This window comes from Euprymna scolopes, chromosome 1 (genome assembly GCF_053919585.1).
Source record: "Euprymna scolopes isolate OS-2025 chromosome 1, ASM5391958v1, whole genome shotgun sequence".
Lineage (NCBI taxonomy): Eukaryota > Metazoa > Mollusca > Cephalopoda > Sepiida > Sepiolidae > Euprymna > Euprymna scolopes.
Genome location: NC_136482.1, coordinates 81,640,037 through 81,660,147, shown reverse-complemented (window position 1 = coordinate 81,660,147; position 20,111 = coordinate 81,640,037). Strand labels below are relative to the sequence as shown.

Genomic DNA, 20,111 nt, shown 5'->3' with positions numbered 1-20,111 from the left:
CTTGCTAGGAAACGAAACTAAGTTTATTCTTTTTAAGTATTTATTTTCAGAAAATTTACAAATAAAAATTCAGAAAAATTTGGCACAAGGCCGAAGATGGGGGAGGGGAAAGGACGGTCTTCTCTGACTAGTGCTAACTAATCTAACCTAACTAGTTCCTACTTTCACTCTACTTACACCATAATACCACATTCATACTATACATCCATCAGCGTATACATCCTTCATCAATCACCATAAGAACATCATACCATGATAACCTAATTAAAACCCTTAAGAAAGGGGGGTTTGGGAAGATAAAAATTTTATATACAAAATATAAATGAAATATTTACAATGTTAGTAACAAAAGACCCCCCCGTTGTTAAACTATGGCAGATACACCGATTCGCCAGTCAAAAGGGTGATGCGGGTCCGAACGCTTTATTTAAAAACACCTCTTACGAAAACTTCGAAAGGGAACCCGCATCTCTGGCGAATCAAGCGACCTGTCACCTAATTGGGGAGGGGAGTGGGGTTAAAAAAAAAAAAAAAAAAAAAAAAAAAAAGGGACAAACTTAAAAGGGGCCTAATGATCGCTATCACACACTAGCTAGGTTATGAACAAAGAAGCCTAAATAATGGTCCTACTCTTGCCTATATCGTGACCTACTCTGGACTAAAAACGAGTCAGGGCTGACGTTCGTTCCTGTCACCCAAAATTCTTTTTCCTAAGGAACATCCAAGAACCAGTCAAGACTTGCTTCTCTCACCCGACACACACGCGCAACTGACACCCACCTTTCAACAAAGTCTGACGGAGAGAGTCTAACTCTCTCGGCCTTGATACGATCCTTCAAATAATGACGGAAGAGTCGTATAAGGTCGAGGGGAGCAAAGTCCTCAGATCCATAGACCACTTTCATACGTGTGTTCCAGATAACACCTCTCATCACAGCTAGCAAAGTCAAACACAAATCTTTTCTGAGCCTATCCGTTGTCGGAGCCCAATTGCTACAGACATTAATAGGAGCCAAAGTTAATGAGGATGCGTTCAGTATGCGGACCATGAGACCTGTAACAAACTCAATCAGCGGCGTCACGATGCGACAATAAACGAAGGCGTGACATAAAGTCTCGTCCTCATCGCCGCACCGTTTACAAATAGGCGAGTCCACCAAGCCAGCTGAGTGGAGTCTCTTACCGACCCAGAGAGCATCCCGAATTACCAGCCAGGTCAAGGAAGCCTCGTCGTTAGTGAGGCATCCTGACCCAGGCGCCCAAGGCCAGATTGAGCGGAGCTGCTCCTTCGTCAAAGGGAGCCTCCCACCGATGACATCCGTTACGGATCCCCTCACTAAAACCCGATATAATGCCTTTCGGGACAACAGCAGAGTGTTAGAGAGGCTTTCCTTCACTCTTAAGAGGGACTTCAGTGCGCGCCGGCACTCGCGATAGAAGGGGCATTCACCTCGGGGCAACCTGTGTGCCTCCCCCTCGGAGTAGTGCACCCCTCTCAAAGCCGGGAAGGCTTTCTTAGTGTCCTCCATCCAGAGGCCACCGTTTTCCCTATCTTGTGTGCACATTCGATCTAAGTAGTAGAGCCGTAGCGTGTATAGCCGAATCTCCACGTTTGGCATACCTAGACCGCCTTCAGAAGGATGTAGGTAGCAGACATCGCGACAGACCTTAGGGGCCCTTCCAAGCCATAAGAAGTTGAAAAGAGCCCTCTGCAAATATAGCAGTGTGTCTGACGGGATTGGAAGCACTGATAGACGATAAATAGCGATTGGATAGATGTGGGTATTACACACCTCCGCTCGCCCCTTTAATGAAAGGTTTCTACTGATCCACCGTGAAGCTGCAGACCGTACCGCTTTCAGAACCTCCGACCAATTTTTCTCCAGCTGGAGGTCAGGACCAAACCAGACGCCGAGTATCTTGCAAGGCCCATCGCTCCAACTAAAGGGCCCCTGAAGGGGCATACCCCTCCAGGCACCAATGCGCAAACCCGAAGACTTGTCGCAGTTAATTTTGGCCCCTGTTACCGTTTCATACAATCTGATTTCTACACCGACGACACTAATCTCAGCACTGCTCGTTACAAGCACAGTTACGTCGTCGGCATAGGCGGAGTACTTCGCCTGGGCATCCACACCTGGCAAAGTGATTCCGCGTATGACCGGATTCACCCTTAGCCTGCGCAAAAATGGCTCGATCGCAAGCACATATAGCATGGGTGATAACGGGCACCCTTGACGAATGGAACGTGACAAACTGAAGGGTCTCGACCTCTTCCCATTTACTTCTACCATCACCGCGGGGTTAGCATAGAGAAGATGAACCCAAGAGCGAAATTGCGGGCCAAAACCGGCCACCGATAAAACAGCCCCCAAGTACCGATGGTCAACCCTATCGAAGGCTTTGGACTGATCTAAATTGATCAGCGCGGCCTCAGTGTCGACTTTTTCTATCATCAGGCGTATCGAGTGCAAGTTATCCTGGATTGTCCTGCCCTTCACGGCACACGTTTGCTCGGGGCTAATAAGACGAGCCAGGACAAGCTGCAGACGATTTGCGAGAATCTTGGCCAAAATCTTTAACTCAGCGTTAAGCATCGTTAAGGGCCTGAAATTACCTAACCCATCCCCTCCATCTTTGCTTTTACGAACAAGCTTTATCACACCCATGGTAAAGTACTTGGGGATTGAGCCGTTCCTAAACCATGAGTTAAACAAAACCGTCAGTAAGGGGACGAAGATGTGCGACAACCTCAAATACACTTCGTAGGGAAGACCATCGATCCCCGGTGACTTATTAAGGCCGACCCGCTTTAAGGCTTCAATGACTTCAGCCTCCGTTATGCCACCTTCGCACCTAGCCGCTTCGGTCGTCGAAAGACGAGAAAAGTCAGCCAAATAGGTGTCAAACTGTTCTAATGACAGACCGGGTTCCATGGAAAAAAGCTCCTGGAAATGGGATCTAAACGCCTCCAGCACACCCTGGTTTGTGGTCACGGTACGCCCGTCCGGCAATGTGACACGAGCGATGTGCCTATCAGCCGCTTGCCTAAGCTCCTCTGCACGCAGTTCAGCGGCCATGTTTGTTGCTTCCTGGGGCATTCTTTTTAACCTAGCCCTAATCGCTAAGGCTTGGTGCTCCTTTTCAGCAAGGGAGGCAAGCCGAGCCCTAATTATATTAACGCTAGCACTATCCCCCTCCTCCACCGCCCGATCTAGTCTAGACTCTAGTGTCACTTTAGCTGCCCTAGAATCTAGTTTGAGTCTTTTGCTAAAGTCAGCAGCAAAGGACCTAATGGCTTCCTTAACTTTTACCCACCACCTATTCCCAATAATTGCCCCCGTCAATTCCCGCTGTAGGGTTAGTAATAGCCCGTCACGGAAGCCCTTCACATCGAACAACGACGTGTTGAGCTTCCAGTAACCGGCTAATCTAGGCTTAGGTCTATCTAAGTTTACCCGTACACGAACAAGTCTGTGATCCGAGTAAACTATATTGTGGAAACTTGGACAATTCAATACTCCTACGTCGACTCGCCTAACTAAGAACCGGTCGATATTCTTTTTAAAGTTAAGGACAAGGAACCATTTTTCAGGATACAATATTACTCTAGCATTTATTAGGGGGATATGTTTCAACTAAATTCAATTAAAAGGGAAATAGTTACACCTACCTTGAATCTCAAAATCTCAAATTTAAAAAAAAATAAAATTTAAAAAAATCGAAAGCCGTTTTAAAATGGGGAGGTTGGAGGTGTTTATTCCGCAAGCCGTTCTTTTTTTGGGGGGGTGGGGGGTGATTCTAGTTCAGGCCCGCCAATAAATTTACTGTTTCAGTCTTAAAAGACATAGTCAGGAGTCAAGAAACCTCTGGCCTTATTCGAGGCCAGTCAATTAACTATGAATTTATTGCAGCGAATTTTGTTTGCCTAAATTCAATAAAATAATATTTTGTTCTTTTTTATTGAGCACTATCAACAATCTCGCTGAAATTCAATGGTTTTTACTTTTGACTTTATTTAAATCTGGAATATATATATATATATATATATATTAGTGTTTACAGAAAGTTTTAGATGAGATAAGTTATTGGTACCGTCGGTTTCAAAATTTTTTTAATTAGGGACCGTTTTAGATACCCATATCAAGCTCTCTTCAGCCAATACTCATCTCCTTTTTCCAAAAAAAAAAAAAAAAAAATGGTTATATATATATATATATAATTGTTACGGCTTTACCTTATGTGCTACAAAAAAAAAAAAAAATTCCTGTCTTTCCTCTCTTACTTTCCCTCTCTGTCCTGCTCTAATCAAGTATGCCAACCTGTTCGACAAATCCCCATATCCTCAACATGAAATATCTCAAAAAAAAAACAAAAAAACACACGAATAAACCTAGAACCCCATCCTCCAACGTAGACCCCTACTACCATGTCTCCTTCTCCAACATCAGGGATTGAAATCCAATTACAGGGGACGAAACCGGACATATTCTTTCTAAGCGAAACTGGAATAGGGCCGACCACCTCCCTAGATGAGTTCATAATTAACGGATACTCTAACTTAACATCTAAATCTGACCCCCAAGATCGCCATGGGCATAGAATATGTGCCTACATTAAAGATGGCTTCCCGTGTGGCAGGGATATCTCCAGAGAAGACCCTAATTTACCTTATATGTGCATCCAGGTTGCACTTGCTTACACCTGCATTTACACTGCATTTATATTTGCCCTCTATCGCCCCCAGAACAGCGGAGTTACTCTCTTTAAGAGTATATCTGAGAAAATAGACCACATCCTGTCTGCTCATCCCTCGGCTAACATTCACATTTGCAGTGACTTCAATGTCCACAATGTGGAATGGCTGACCCACTCAAATAAAACAGATGATGAGGGGAGGTTCTGTCATGATTTTGCCATTGTCTATGACCTCACTCAAATTGTTCGAGAGCCCACCCATGTGCTCAATACTACCGGTCAGCCTTCTAGACCTTTTTCTCACAACTTCACCTGAGCTATGTTCATGTTTCGTTCTATCTCCTCTGGAATCCTCCGACCACTCCATTGTATCAGTTAAGATAAAAATGAAATGTAATAAGTCTTCAGACGTACCTCTCTGCCGTACTGTATACCGATACACTATGGCTGATTGGGATAGCTTCCGTACATTCATATCTGATCTACGTCTGCATTCCATGTTTAAAAAGGATGTGTCCTCTATAGTATCAGACCTGACCGAATGGTTAATTGTAGGCATAGACCGATTCATACCATCCAAAAAATTCCAACAAAAACCTAACAGCCAGCCATGGTTCTCCTCAGAATGTGCTGCTGCCATTGTGCACAGAAATCACTTTTTCCATAGATCCCAATGTAATAGATGCACTGAGATTAAAGCTGCTTTCAGGACCGCCAGCAACCACAGTAAAAGAGTAATAAAAAATGCAAGAGAGCTATATGCTCAGTCTGTTAAATCCAAAGTAGCTGAGCAGCAGCTTGGTTCCCACCAGTTTTGGCAAATAACAAATAGAATCCTGAACAGAAGCGTGCGTTCTATCCTAACCATTATCAATGGGCCAGAGGTCATCTCATCAGCATCAGACAAGGCCAAACTATTTGCCAAGAACTTTGCAGCTAATTCTATCCTATGCGATGAAGGCTATCAACTCTCCGTATTTCATCCTATAACACACAATACGCTAGGTAACATACAAATATCTGTGCGTGAGGTCGCCAAGCTAATCAAGAACCTTGATTCCAGTAAAGCAACTAGTCCTGACGGTATTCCAATTATAGTGTTAAAAAAGCTTCAACAAGAACTTGCCCCCATACTTACAAAACTGTTTAAGCATTGCCTTAAGGAGAAGTGCTTTCCAACACCCTGGAAAACCTCATCAGTATGCCCTGTATTTAAGAATTCAGGTGATAAGTCATCTCCCTCTCAGTACAGACAAATAAGTCTCCTGTGCATCATGAGTAAGTTGCTGGAATCCATATTAGATAGAGAAGTAGTCAACCACCGCAGCAGAAATAACCTTCTTAGTGACATGCAATATGTTTCTGTTCTGCTAAATCTACAGCAGATGTGCTAACGGTTATATCTCATAGGATTAGTGAATCTCTCGACAAAGGCTTCCTTTCTAGGGAAATTGCTCTTGACATATCAAAGGCCTTAGATAAGATATGGCATAAAGGCCTACTTCACAAGATTTCCAGCTACGATATAACTGGAAATCTTTTCTCAATCATTAAATCATTTCTCTCTTGATAGGCTCATAAGAGTAGTGGTTGATGGGAAGAAATCAGAGGCTCTCAATATTAATGCTGGAGTCCCTCAGGGGTCCATCCTTGGCCCAACTCTCTTCCTGATCTCCATCAATGATCTCCCAGAACACATACTTAAATCATTTGTTGACATCTATGCTATGACACGACCATCTATAACAACACATCAAAGGCCGTAAATGACAATATTCTCTCTGATTCTCTCTCCTCTGATCTTGAGCGCGTGGTACAGTGGGGGAACAGGAAGCTAGTTACCTTTAATGCATCTAAAACCAAGCTCCTATCTTTACATCATCAACACTCTGATCCCCATCTGGCATCAACTGAAATGGATGGCTGTCTAGAGGAGGCCCCATGTTTTGATAAGCTTCTGGGTTTGTCCTTTACTCCTGATCTGAAATGGAACACATACATCAAGTTTGTTGCCAAGGTCACTGGGAAAATGGTGGGATCCTTCTACTGCTCCAGAAGATATCTCACTAATGATGCAATTCTCTATCTATATAAAAGTATAAAAGTCAAGTACGTCCAAGGATGGAGTACTGCTGCCACATCTGGGCAGGAGGTGCTAAAAACAGCCTATTCTGCCTTGACAGAGTACAAAATAGACTTTGTGGCTTAGTGGGGGATGCCCTTTTCTCTTCCCTGCAACCTCACTCCCAAAGAAGAGACGTTGCGAGCCTATCTTTGTTTTATCGTTATTTCCATGGCAAGTGCTCGTCTGAGCTCCAATCTCTGGTCGCCCCCTCCCCCTCGCCAATCTTTCACGAAAAACACCCATCCAGCTGAAACCACTGTCAATAATTTTCCCCACTCTTTATCTGTGCCTAAATGAAAACTTGCTTTCCTGCCTGCTGGAAAACTGCTTCTGTGGTACCAGTTTTCAAGAATTCTGGTGAAAGAACTGACCCAGTAAATTATCACCCTATTAGCCTCCTCCCACTTTTTGCCAAAATATTTGAGTCCATAATTAACCAAGCTCTAGTCCATCAATACAGATGCTAAACTTCTAACCGACCAACAATATGGATTTAGGCAAGCCCATTCCACAGCAGACATCCTTACTGTAATCTCAGAGCGCATACCATTCACTGGACAAAGCAGGGGAGGATAGAGCGGTAGCTCTAGATATATCTAAGGCTTTTGACAGGGTATGGCATGAAGGTCTTCTCAGGAAAATCAGATCATATGGTATCACTGGAAGAATACTTAACATAATTAAACCCTTCTTAGATAAGAGAAAAATCCAGGTTGTCCTCGATGGTCGTACATTTAAACAATATGATATAAATGTGGGAGTGCCTCAGGGGTCTATTCTTGGACCTCTATCATTCCTAATATTCATAAATGACCTCCCTGTCAAAATTGTCTGTGAGATGGGTATATATGCTGATGACACCATGCTCTATAACAGACATGACAGGAAAACAAAATGAACACATATCTAAAGAAATGACATCAACACTAGAGGATGACCTTCAATCTGTAGTAGAATGGGGACAAAAATGGATGGTCACATTCAATGCTGCCAAGACTAAACTTGTTTCCTTCAATCACTACAAGAAAACTTCTCTACCACCAATAGCAATGGTCAAAGACTCTTTATCTGAAAGTACATCTCAGCCTAACGTTCACAGGAAACATGAGTTGGAAAAATTACATTAAGAGCATTGCCAGGACCGCTGCGAAAAAGGTAGGTTCTCTCTACCGTGCTAGAAAGCTACTAACGCCGAAAGTATCCTGTACCTCTATAAGGCCACCATTCGCTCATGTATGGAGTATTGTAGCCATATTTGGGCTGGTACATCTGCTACTAATCTTTCACTCCTAGACAAGGTTCAAAAGAGTCGCCAACCTAATAGGTCCTGAAATGTCATCTAAGCTTCAGCCTCTGTCCCATCGACGAAATGTAGCATCCCTCTGCTTGTTCTACAAGTACTTTAACAGTGAATGCTCTGATGAACTGCAAGCACTTGCACCCCCTCGACGTAAATACCCCTGACAAACCCGACAAGCAGCAAAATCCCACCCCTTCACAGTTAAGATCCCTAGATTTAAGAGAGCCTTCTATTCCAGTAGTTTCTTCCACGGAACTGATAGACTTTGGAATTCCCTTCCGGGTTCTTGCTTCCCCAACTGTACTGACATGCAGAAGTTTAAGTGTAACGTGAAACAACATCTTGCTGCCCAACTCCCCACATTGTACCCCTGTAGCTTATGTCCCTGATAGTAGCCCCCTACATCAAAGTGGCCAATGTGCCTTGTTTAGGGTGAAAATGTAATAATAAAAAAATTTTAACGTGATGACATTATTTCTAGCGAACTTTTCAAATTTATTGACTAAGGCTGGAACGCTATATGCTTTGATTTTGATTCTAGCTGATGGCACCCAAGTCATTCGTGGCCTGGTGAAGTGTTGAAGTTAAAGTTTTCTTTTGAATTACTGAATATCATTAAATGTTTGTACAAAAAAAAGTTTTTCTTTATCTTACAATGTTCTCGGCATATGTAAAAATGACAATCCTTTTTCTTTTTCTGTTTCGACATTCATAGAAAATCTGTCTTTTTTCTTTTCTTCCCACTGACATGCAAATTCACCATACATTCAAATGACCCTCAGTCAACAAAGAACGCTCTCGCCAATAAAAGAAATACCAGCTTTTTATATGTCCAAAGTCGACTGCATCTTAATTTGCATGTCACTTTTCGTTTCCTATCGGTCGGGTTTTGCGTTAGAGTGTTGGTGACTTTTTACAATATGCACAAGCCACCCTTGGAAGCTTGTTTCCATGACCGTTGTCACCCTCCTCCCTGATCTCATGATCACACAGGCTGCATCTTAGTGGTGGTCATCTTTGTCAGGTGGTCCTTCATAATTCTGGGGCCTATGGGCTTCATCAGGCAGATGCACGTCCTCTACTCCCGCCTCATGACCATTTTCTGAGTATGTTTCGTCGTTGGGTATCAGACTTTCTGACCCGCTCTCTAAAGATGTTGTGCTGTCGGAATCTTCTGACGAGAGTACACTATCGTGGGCACAAGTCCTTTACATGTCAGGGTATCCTATCCTCCAAGACGAATTGTGGACTAATTATCTTGATTACCCGACAATGGCCCAATCTTGTGATGCACCAACTCTCTGGTGCCTTCACCCACAGAGTCTCCAATGTGATAGGGACTATGCTCGGGGCCTGCCTACTACTACGAATGATCTAAGGATGTGGTCTGGAAGATCATTGATGTAGATCAGGAAGAGAGTTGGACCCAGGATGGACCCCTGAGTGACTCCAGCATTAATACTGAGAGCCTCTGATTTCTGCCCATCAATCACTACTCTTAAGAACCTATCAGAGAGAAATGATTTATTAGTTGAGATGACATTCCCAGCTATACCATGACTGAAGATCTTGTGAAGTAGGCCTTTATGCCATACCTTATCAAAGGCCTTTGATATGTCAAGAGCAATTGCCCTAGAGAGGAAGCCTCCATCAAGGGATTCGCCAATCCTATGAGATATAACTGTGAGCATGTATGCTGTAGATCTAACAGAACGGAAACCATATTGCATGTCACTAAGAAGGTTATTTTTGCCGAGATGGTTTACTATTTCCTTGTTTAGCACAGATTCCAGCAGCTTACTCATGATGCACAGGAGATTTATTGGTCTGTACTGAGAGGGAGATGAGCAATCACCTGAGTTCTTAAATACAGGGCATACTGATGAGATTTTCCAATGTGTTGGGAAGCATTTCTCCTTAAGACAATGCTTAAATAACTTGGTAAGTATGGGTGCTAGTTCCGGTTGAAGCCTTTTGAGCATTTGACCAGTAATAGTTCTTCTGGGTTTAAAATGATTAATATTACTTGTTCTGTTTGTTTTTTGTGCTTGATGATTGTTGTGATTGTTTTCCCTGTAACATGCAGTTCTACGCATTGTGGACCATAAAGGGATTCATTGGCAGTTTCAAGGCATGGTATACCCTTCATTTCTCTGTAGATGTGTTCAGGGATTGCTGTAACTTCAGAGGGTTCCAGTTGATGTTTAGAATGACTCTCCAGGGTCTGTTGTTAGTCATTTGGTCTATTGACATGACACCTAGAAAGGCATTCTGTTCACTGTTTGTATCATACGAGTTATATTGTTGTATTTTGTGTACATTTTTTGCTTTGCAGCATTGGCTGAGGTGGATCATAGCTCCACAGTGGTAACAGATCACTGTTGTGGCAGGACATGCCTGTTTTGGGTAATATTTCTTGTTTCCGCATCTTAGGTACCCCGCTTTTGATTGTTGCACACATAATATTTTTGTTTAGCGCCTTCATATCAATTCCTATAGACAGTATTGCAATTGTGAGAACAGGAGTGATCTCCCTTGGAGCTTGTGTTATATTATCTACAACCCTTTTTATTGCCGTTACCTATTGAGTGGAGTGCATCGTTTTTGGCGGAGTGCTTTTTGGATAAGCTTTCCAGCAACTTTAGTAAAACTGTTTTCATTTCTTCACAGCCTCATTTTGGCATGCACGCATTATGGCACATTATTAGGTTAGGTCCGAATCTATGTTTGGTTTTGGATAACTCAGTGTTTGAACATCCAATAATTATGCAATCTCTAATGAGGCTATTGTGTAGGTATTCAAACTCACAGCTTTTTGTGATGATCTTTAATTCTGTTACAAATGAATCAATCAACTCACTTTCTTGCTGGAATCGGCTGTTAAATTTAGAGCTCTCATACACTACGCTTGTGGTAACTGTAAAATATCTGTTGAACCTTTCTTTGATTATGTTGAATGTTTGTAATTCCTCTGGTGAAAGGTTGAAAATCTCAAGTATATCCTCTGCATTATCGCTTAACGAGTCTGTTTACTTGCTTTCTGGTTGTTTGTCTAATCCAGACACAATTCAATATCCTAAATTTTTTTTATCCGTTTCACCCATTGTTCAGATTGGTCAAAATTTAATTGTTTTGGCTGGATGATTCTGTTGATACTCATTTTGTTGTTTTGTGATATTCGATTTTTATCTCAATTGACATGGTACTTATGATTTTAAATGCTATGGCATGTAGTGTCTCGCCCTTTTAAAAATTTTTTATTTTATTTTATTTATTTATTTTATTTTTATCCTGCTTCTGATACTATGTTTGTGTTTTTAAGCTTGGAGAACAACAAGGCACATGTGTATGAGTTGTGACTAAGATGACGCTTAACAGTCATTTAGAAAGTGATGTGATTCAGGGGACATCAGGTCTACCAAAAACACATACAACTATAAATCTAAACACATATAGAAAATGGCACCAACCCTGTTTACCTTAGTGTAACCCCAGAATGCACCCTCTCATCAAAAAACAGATAAAGAAAACAGAAATTAAAGTCAGCTTCCCAGAATAACATTCTACAGAAACTGATTTCAAGTATGGATCCATAGCACACACATTAAGATGCACACAGTTCTAACTTGATTGCACTGAATGCATTGCTTTGTGTTGCTTCCCAGATGAAGGTGTTGTTTAGGTGCTTTGTCATCTCTGCCAAATTTGGGATAAATTTATCCATCTGGTTGACCATTCTCAGAAATCGGCGGGTTTCAGATATGTTTCTGGTTTGGGGAAGTTTGCAACACCAGCGACTCTTTCTTGCCTTGACCCTGTGCTATTCGACTGCGGACTATGCTTACTCTGTTAGGGAGAGATCAATGCGTGACAAAAACTGAGCAACACTTGCTACTTGATTACTAGCTGCTTGAAGCCTACCAACCTGAACCTTCTCACTGGCATTGTTTTTAGATGTGAAACAGGAAGTTGCTAGCCAAATAAAGATAACAAAGTCTATCAGTGATGAATGCCATTTTCTTCATGAACATGAACCAGCAGTTCAACTAAGAGAAGCTTCATCAGTCATGTCAAATGACTGACAACATCTCAGAAAGAGACAAAACTATAGCTGTGAACAAGACAGCTAGAGAATAGCCATCCTCTTATTTGCATGGGAATCTCTCCTTCTGAGGTTCTCCCTTCCGGTTCGGAAACACCTTGGTTCCAGTGGAAAACCCTGACCACATGAGAACAGAAATGGGGCGATCAAAAGTTGATATGATCAGATGGGGTTACAAAACTGACCCAACCATCTGTGAATGTGAAGAGGATGACCATATGATGTAACACTGCCTTGTCTAACTCTACTGCCCAACTGGTTAAGCTTGAAAGATCTCACAGAATACAAGCATAATGCAAAGGACTGCATAAAAAAATGGAAAACTGTTATATGACTACATGTTTCAAAAACATGCAAAGAAGAAGTATTTTAAAATAAATTCATTTCTAATAAATCTAAAGGTTAAAAATATTTAAAAAAAAAATCGTATGGTGGAGTATATGAGAGTATAGCAATGCGGGGAACTGGGTGTTCAAGTGATGTGATGTATGAACAACAATAGACAAATGAACAAAGATACTGCAGGTATTTTTTTAAACTTTGTACATCTATTTATTTTCCAAAACATTCACAAATGCAAATCAGTAAATAATTACTTACTGTTTGAAATAACCGGAATGGTGGAAGTCTTTAATATGTCGAGAATATCATCTATTTTTCTAAAAGAAAGGTACCAAAAGAATGTTGTTAAAAGAAAAATGGAAAATATCGGAAAAACAGAATCAGAATTGATTAGTTGAGCTGTCAAGCAGAAATAGGACTTAAAATTAGGTCGGCATTCTAATCATTGTGTTATTTGTATATGATGATTCATAAGATTTATTTATCTATTGTCAACACTATTATTATCATCAGAATTATTCTTATATATATATATATATATATATATATATATATATATATTTTCCTTTTTATATATTTATTAATTTATTATTTGATTTAATTTTGCTGAATGAGAAGATCAGTTACTGTTATAATTCTACCAGAAGTGATAATGCTAGTGGCGCTTGCTAAATCAGGGATGTGTCATCATGGAAACCAAGTTTAAAATATTAAATTTATTTTCAAGTTTAAAATATTAAATTTATTTTCAAGTTTAAAATATTAAATCTATATAAAAAAATTCTTTTGTGAATAATATAAGTTCAAAAGTATTTAAAACATGTCAACAACCATAATTAACTGTAAAAGAAAATTCAGGATAATAATGCTGTTTATAAAAAGTATACATTATTTGTATATTGCTTATCTTTTCTCAATGAATCCACAAAAGATGTTGGAATAAACATTTGTTTTTAGAAATTTTAGCAAGCTAAATGTCTGTTTTACACATTACAATTTAGTCAGACCGTTTCCAACTTCAAGAGGCTACCAATATATTCTTACATCTGCTACTGGTGTTGATGGCAACATATTTAACCAAGGTGCAGCATGGCTGAGATGTTCTTCAATTTTCAGAGAATCAGGGAACTTATGGTGACTAGGTTGTTAACAATGCGGACTGGCAATTTGTGTATGGAATGTTTGAGTTCAGTTCATTCTATGGGAACATTTTCACTTAGGAATATAGGTATCCAGTATTCTAACTTGAAAGATCTCAGAGAAACCAATGCCAACAATAGAATCATCTGATTCATATGAAATAAATGAATGATGCTCATAGACAACAAGAATCAGCTGGTCAAATTTCTATAATCGTAGCAGTAAGGTTCTCATCCTCTCTGTTGTTGTCTAAATAACACCTTTCATCAATATTATCAATAAAACACCAGTGGAACACCAAACTACTATAGAATCAATATTGGCCAAGAAGAAAATTTGGGATATTAATGACCACAGGTCACCAGAGATCCATTATCTGATAGGAGAAATGATTGCTGTTGATATTCAACCATCTGATATTGGATTTGATAGGCTTATTGGAAAATTTGTTCAGATTGCAGTATTCCATTAAAAAAGTACTTCACTGAAAAAATAATGTCAGATATATTTACAAAAGGGTAGAACGATAAAATTGTCGCCATAGAAAAGACAACATGATTCCATTTCCATTTGATGAAAACCGGTTTTCTTTTTTGTTACAGATCATCTACTAGTTGGCCAATTGTGTACAAATCCTAAGAGCAATAGGAGCCTTCTATCATGTCTGAAAGTGACACAATGTTCAACAAGAGAGATTGGAGATGCGCCGCTGTACAACTCATGTTCACTACCGATTCAACTTATGACAACAGGACCATCGCCAGAACCCTCAAAATGCAAATCCGGATGTTCAATGCTTAAGGGCACAGCTCAATGAAGTTTCTGGCCATGGTGTGGTTTCAAGTGGGGGCCACATCATGCCACCTTACATTTTCAAAGTTGGCTTGAAAGTCAACACCAAAGTGTACCTGGATGTGCTGAAGAGTGTGGTGATTGCCGGATGCAATCAGGTGGGCATTGGCAGACCCTGGGTATGGTAGCAGGACTCGGCACTGGCCCACAAGTCCAAAGAGACCCAAGCTTAGCTTCAGAAAGTGTGCTACAACTTTGTACATTTCTCTCACTGGCCCTCCTCCTCCTCCCCTGACCTAAACTCACTGGACTAGTTTGTTTGGTCATACATCGAGAACATCACCAACATTATCTCCAACAACACCAAAGCCAGCCTGATTGCCGTCATCTGCCAAGCTCCCACTGGTGCTTGTGGAAAAGGCATGCTCCCAGTTCCGAACCTGTATCAAGGTAGTGATTGAATAGTAATATACTACCGAAATGGCTTGCGTTCTAAATAAATTGACAGCACCCCTTTTTTAATTGCTGTCATAATTCAAATCTCTTAATTTTACCATATTCTCTCAGCATCCAATAATAAGTGTAGCCTAAACACAGCAAGTGTGCACAGCACGTTTTACTTCAAACAAACTTTGCTGTTCTTCAAATGTCTTGCTTATAGATCAAGATTGTCTAATTTGCATACAATCATCAAGAATTTGCACCAGTTCGCATAACCATTGTGGATAAAATCAACTTGGCGTTGTCATTTCATTTGACAGCTGACTCCTACAAGACATGAACTCAACTTGGCATTGTCATTTCAGTTGCAACTGACTCCTACAAGACATGAAGACACATGGACAGTTTTGAGGCAAGTAATTTTTGCACTTACAATTTTCTGTACAGTTTACGGAACATACATGATTTTTTTTTTGTTTTTAAGATAAAAAATATAATTAGAAAAATAGAAAAAAAAAATAAAAAAAAGCACAATTATGCAGAAGATTTGTTATTTTTAATAATGTTTACTTATATATGTGATTATGTTCAACTTTCTTCATCCCATGTTGACAAAGGATTCTTGGTCAATGTGCTCCATTACGCCAACTGAACACGCTTCAACATTTTCTAAAAAAAAAAATGGTCATATTTCTAGATTTTTGGGTATGCTGAAAACGAATATCACATGGAAAATTTGCACAGACAAATAGTTTTTGAGATATAAATACCTGTATTATGCAATGTTATTTCTAGTAGTTGTTGTTTCAATGAAATGGTTTAATGAGCATTAGGTATCTCCACGACGTTAGATTTTTATTAATGAACTACACAAATGAGAGATAATAAAATAAAATTGACTTTAACGTCTTCTGTTGACACTTATGTATCTAAAGATAATGTTGCTTACAGGCCTCTGTACTTTCTTAAAAAAAGGTACAAAAAATACAGATCACCCTCTATCAATAAATATTAATAAAATAATAAAATCAAAACAAATTTTTTTAGGTCGATTTAGAATTTGCAATTTTTATTATCTATCTATATATCTATAAAAGTGAAAGTGTCTGTCTGTCTATCTGTCTGTGTACATTTTCCTACACAATAGCTGTCTATTTTCAGTCTACAGACTCGAAATTTGATATACAGGGCATTGAGATGTGGAAAAATCTTTGTAATCAGTTTTCGCCCAGAAATTTGGCTGTTAAAGGGTCAAAGTTCAATGATTTGACCTTTGAAAACTCTACCAAACCTCTCCGCCAATTTTCGATATAAACAATTGAAATTTTAGATATAAGTTCCTTGGACATGGATCTAACTTAACTTGATTTGAGCCCCAAACAATAAATGTTAAGGGATCAAAGTTAAAAAAAAAAATTTGACCTCTGTGGTCTCTACCAAATTACTCAGACAATTTCTGGTCTAAACATTTGAAATTTTACATAAAGGGTACTCAGAGATAGGGCAAGCTTTTTCATCAGTTTGGGTCGAAAATTTTTAGTTACCAATATATAAATGTATTTATGTATGTCTGTTTGCATGTCTGCCTTAAACTTTCAATAGAGGCGACGGATTTTCATAAGATCAGTATCGTTTTGAAGCCCGACCCTTCAGACGACAAATACCTAAAAATTGGCTAAAAACATTACATTCTTCACCCTCAACTGGCCACTTTCTACAGGGAGGAGTCGCTTTTTTCGCCAATATTTTCGAAAGTCATCCCCTCTTTTCGATTGTCTAGCCTTAATTTATTTAAACCTACGTCACTTCCGGTTTGACGGTGGTCATAACAGCAAAGACGTCACGTTTTTTTCCCATTCTTTTCCTCCTTCATGGTATGGGTTCGAGCCTGCCTTCCTACTACCACTTTTTTTTTTTGCTCAACGTACACCTCCAAACACCCGGGAAACGCCGGACACCCATGCTAGTATTAAAATATATGAATATATTTTTTTTATTATTGGAAACCTACTATAAAAAAATCTTTGTTTTAAACTACACATCGTGTAATATTTGAATTTAATATCATTTAAAGCTTTTTAAAAATAATTATCTTTTAGAATACTGTTTTTTTTTGTTATAATTCTAATAATTATATTACTGAGAAAAAAAAATTATCAGTAAAAAAAAGTGTTTTTTTTTTTAGCATAATAGCATTGATTTTATGTTCAATTTTATTTACAACTTTAAAGTAATTGAAATAAATAACGAGATTTTATATGTATATAAAAATAACTATTTTTTTTAATCATTTGATCTTTTCAGCTTTAAAAAATATTAAAATTTTTATTGATCTTATTTTGTTTAGTTTTCGTAACATGGGAGGTGGGTGTAGAACACCTAAAAAAATATTTCATGTAATATATTTAACAAAACCTACTTTTATACGTAAGTTTATTTAATAATGGATAAATATTGAAGATTTCAGGAAGATATGACTATTATTTGATTTTTGCTAGATTTTTAAAACATGGGTATTCAAAAACGTCACTACATAGGAGTGTTGTTTTAAAGCGTCGATAATGTAAACACGATTTTTGTCTCGCATTTTCATTATTTTTGTATGCTGGAAAATTTGTAAAAAATATTAGTAGTCTATTTGAAGCTTCTTTTAAATGGTAAAACGTTAGGATGATAATATTAAATTAAATTACAGTAACATCGTGTTACACATAAGGGGGATTAAAACTGTGGTGCGTGTTGGAAGTACTTAGTGAGCATGCATTGAGAAAATTTTTTAATATTTTTGTTGTGCAATAAACAAGTCCGTTTATTGTTTCTCTGAATTAAAATTTTTAAAAAATTAATCGCTTGAATAATTACATAATTTGTGCATCAATTGAACAAGAAATTTATTTTAAAAGACAAAAAAAATAAATAAATAAAAAATAAACTAATAAAACAATGCATACATGTCCGTATGCGATAATAAAAAAAATATTTAATATCAAAAAACTACTCACAGTTTGAGTATTTTTACAGAAAAAACAATTCCAGATCAATGCTTTGAATGATGGCGTATTTTCTTAACTTCGTTCTTTTCTTTTCTATTTTTTTAGAAGCAGACGACATTTTCTTTCAGCATCTTTTGGCCTCAAAAAAACTTACAGAAAAGGACGCAAACAATTTTTTTTTATAAAACAGTTCTTATTTTATTTTCTTCTTGAAATTTGATGAAAGTCTATTAAAAATAGTTCTTTTGGGTTATTTTTTCTTCTTTATGGAAATCTTGCCAGAATGAGGAAATTTTAAGAAAAACAATTCAGAGGTGCCCTTTTTTTGGGAACAATTTGTTAAGAATCTGAAAGGAAAAAAATGCTGAAAAATATAGTCTAAATAGCTAAATTTAGCTTTTAATATTCTTTTTCTTTGAATTTATATTACGAATTAAAAATCATTTGAGCTCAAGAAACCCTCCTTTAACTTTCTTTTTAGAAAAATACTTTGAAACAATTTTCTTGTTTCATTTTCTTATAGTCTTTTTATTACTATCATTTATCATTATGATAAAGAATTAATACCCATTTATTAATTTAGTCCTCAGACTAGAAACTTGTAGATTTCTATCTGAAAGATAATGAGTTCCCTCTGGAAAACCTCCATCCAAAGTTTACTGAAAATATTTTTAATATTTTGGATCTCTTCCAAAATATTTTAAAACAAAATGTTGCAATATTGCAATTTTTAATTCTTCTTAATATTTTGACTCTCTAAATATTTAATTCTTTACCCAGGTCAACTTCCAAGTAGAAAGCTTGTTTTTTATGAAAGGATATCAAGCACTAGCAGTGTCAGAAAATCGCCATTAAAATGCGTGATGAAAACTTGAATATTTAGACTTACTATCTTTTGAAGCTTATAACTACTTGAAAAATGTAATTCAAACTCTAATTTTTTTTCAATAAAAGGAGCAAAGACCAAATTTTAAAATAATATCAGGTTTAATAGCAAAATATGCAATATTTGTTTTTTTTTAATCAGTTTTCTTTAAAAAAGATTTCAAGAAAGTCCATGAATTTTAACTTACTTCATATATATATATATATATATATATATATATATATATATATAAATTCCAAAAAATCACGTACCTATAAAAAATACTAATCAATGGGTACTTCCATTCTTCACTGTTAAGAATTTATCTATATTTATATTTTATATTCCATGTCATGTCCTTTTTAAATAAAATACTTTTTTAAGCAATTATAAAAAACTAGTGAGACATCAGATGTTTCAGAATGGAAGTAAAGGGAGACAACTGTCTCCTTTTATTCGAGTTAAGAACTACGGTGGCCTGTAAGGTCCAGAATTTATCTCTCTTTCTATTACTGGCTGTAAACAAAAGTTAGTCAATATGGGCCATCGTATTTGAAAAATAATCACATTTCACTTATCACTTTTTGCTGATAAAAAAATTCCACCCGACCGATTTTCAATTTTTTTTTTTTATTCTCTTAACAAAATATATGAGTTTTTTATTTAATATATTTTATTTCGTCTTTATGGAGTGATTTTTTTTTTTAAATTTAAAAAAAAAAAAAAAAAACATTGAATGAAGCAGAAAAAATTGTTGTAGGTATTCAATCTTTTCAGGACAAAATTTGAAAAATTTAAGGTTTCACTTAAAAAAAAAAATCAACATATTTTTTATTGAGCCTTGTTGGGATTCAAGCCGCATAGTATCAGTTAAACCTTGGCCACTACCCATAATTACAAGGAGTGTAGGAGGAAAAGTGCATTTTGCCAACAACACCAGTGAACAACAACACGTACGTAGACTACAATACATTTCCCATGCTATATCCACGTTCACTCCAACAACAACATCTTCTGGCACGGCGAGTATCTACCAAATTTCAAGCACTAAGATAACATTGCTTCCTGTGTGGTGATCGACCCTGATCATCCTGCTCTCCTCACCGATAGCAAGCCCTGTGTTCAAGTCTATAAAAAGCCCTGCCGAGGCCATTTCTCAACCAGCCCCAGAATAATGTTGTTCCTGTAAACTGTCTGCCATTTCCAGGCTTCCATTCAACATCTTGCAGCCAGAGTGAACTTGCCTGTTGATTTTGCCAGCCATAATGCTCCTCAGGGTAGGCATCCAACATGTCAGATCTGCTCCTTCTTAT

At 38.0% G+C, this 20,111-nt stretch overlaps 1 protein-coding gene across 4 annotated transcripts in view; it reads right to left on the bottom strand.

The window, feature by feature from the left end:
• LOC145243282 (cytochrome c oxidase subunit 4 isoform 1, mitochondrial-like) overlaps positions 1-20,111 on the bottom strand; it is a 59,828-nt gene that overhangs the window by 29,828 nt on the left and 9,889 nt on the right. For 2 of the 4 annotated variants that reach the window (XM_080106469.1, XM_080106404.1), the window contains exon 2: positions 12,826-12,884. The exons of the other annotated variants lie outside the window; for them this stretch is intronic. The gene's annotated coding sequence lies outside the window, so the exon portion shown is untranslated. The remainder of the gene's footprint in view (positions 1-12,825; positions 12,885-20,111) is intronic. 4 annotated transcript variants of the gene reach the window in all.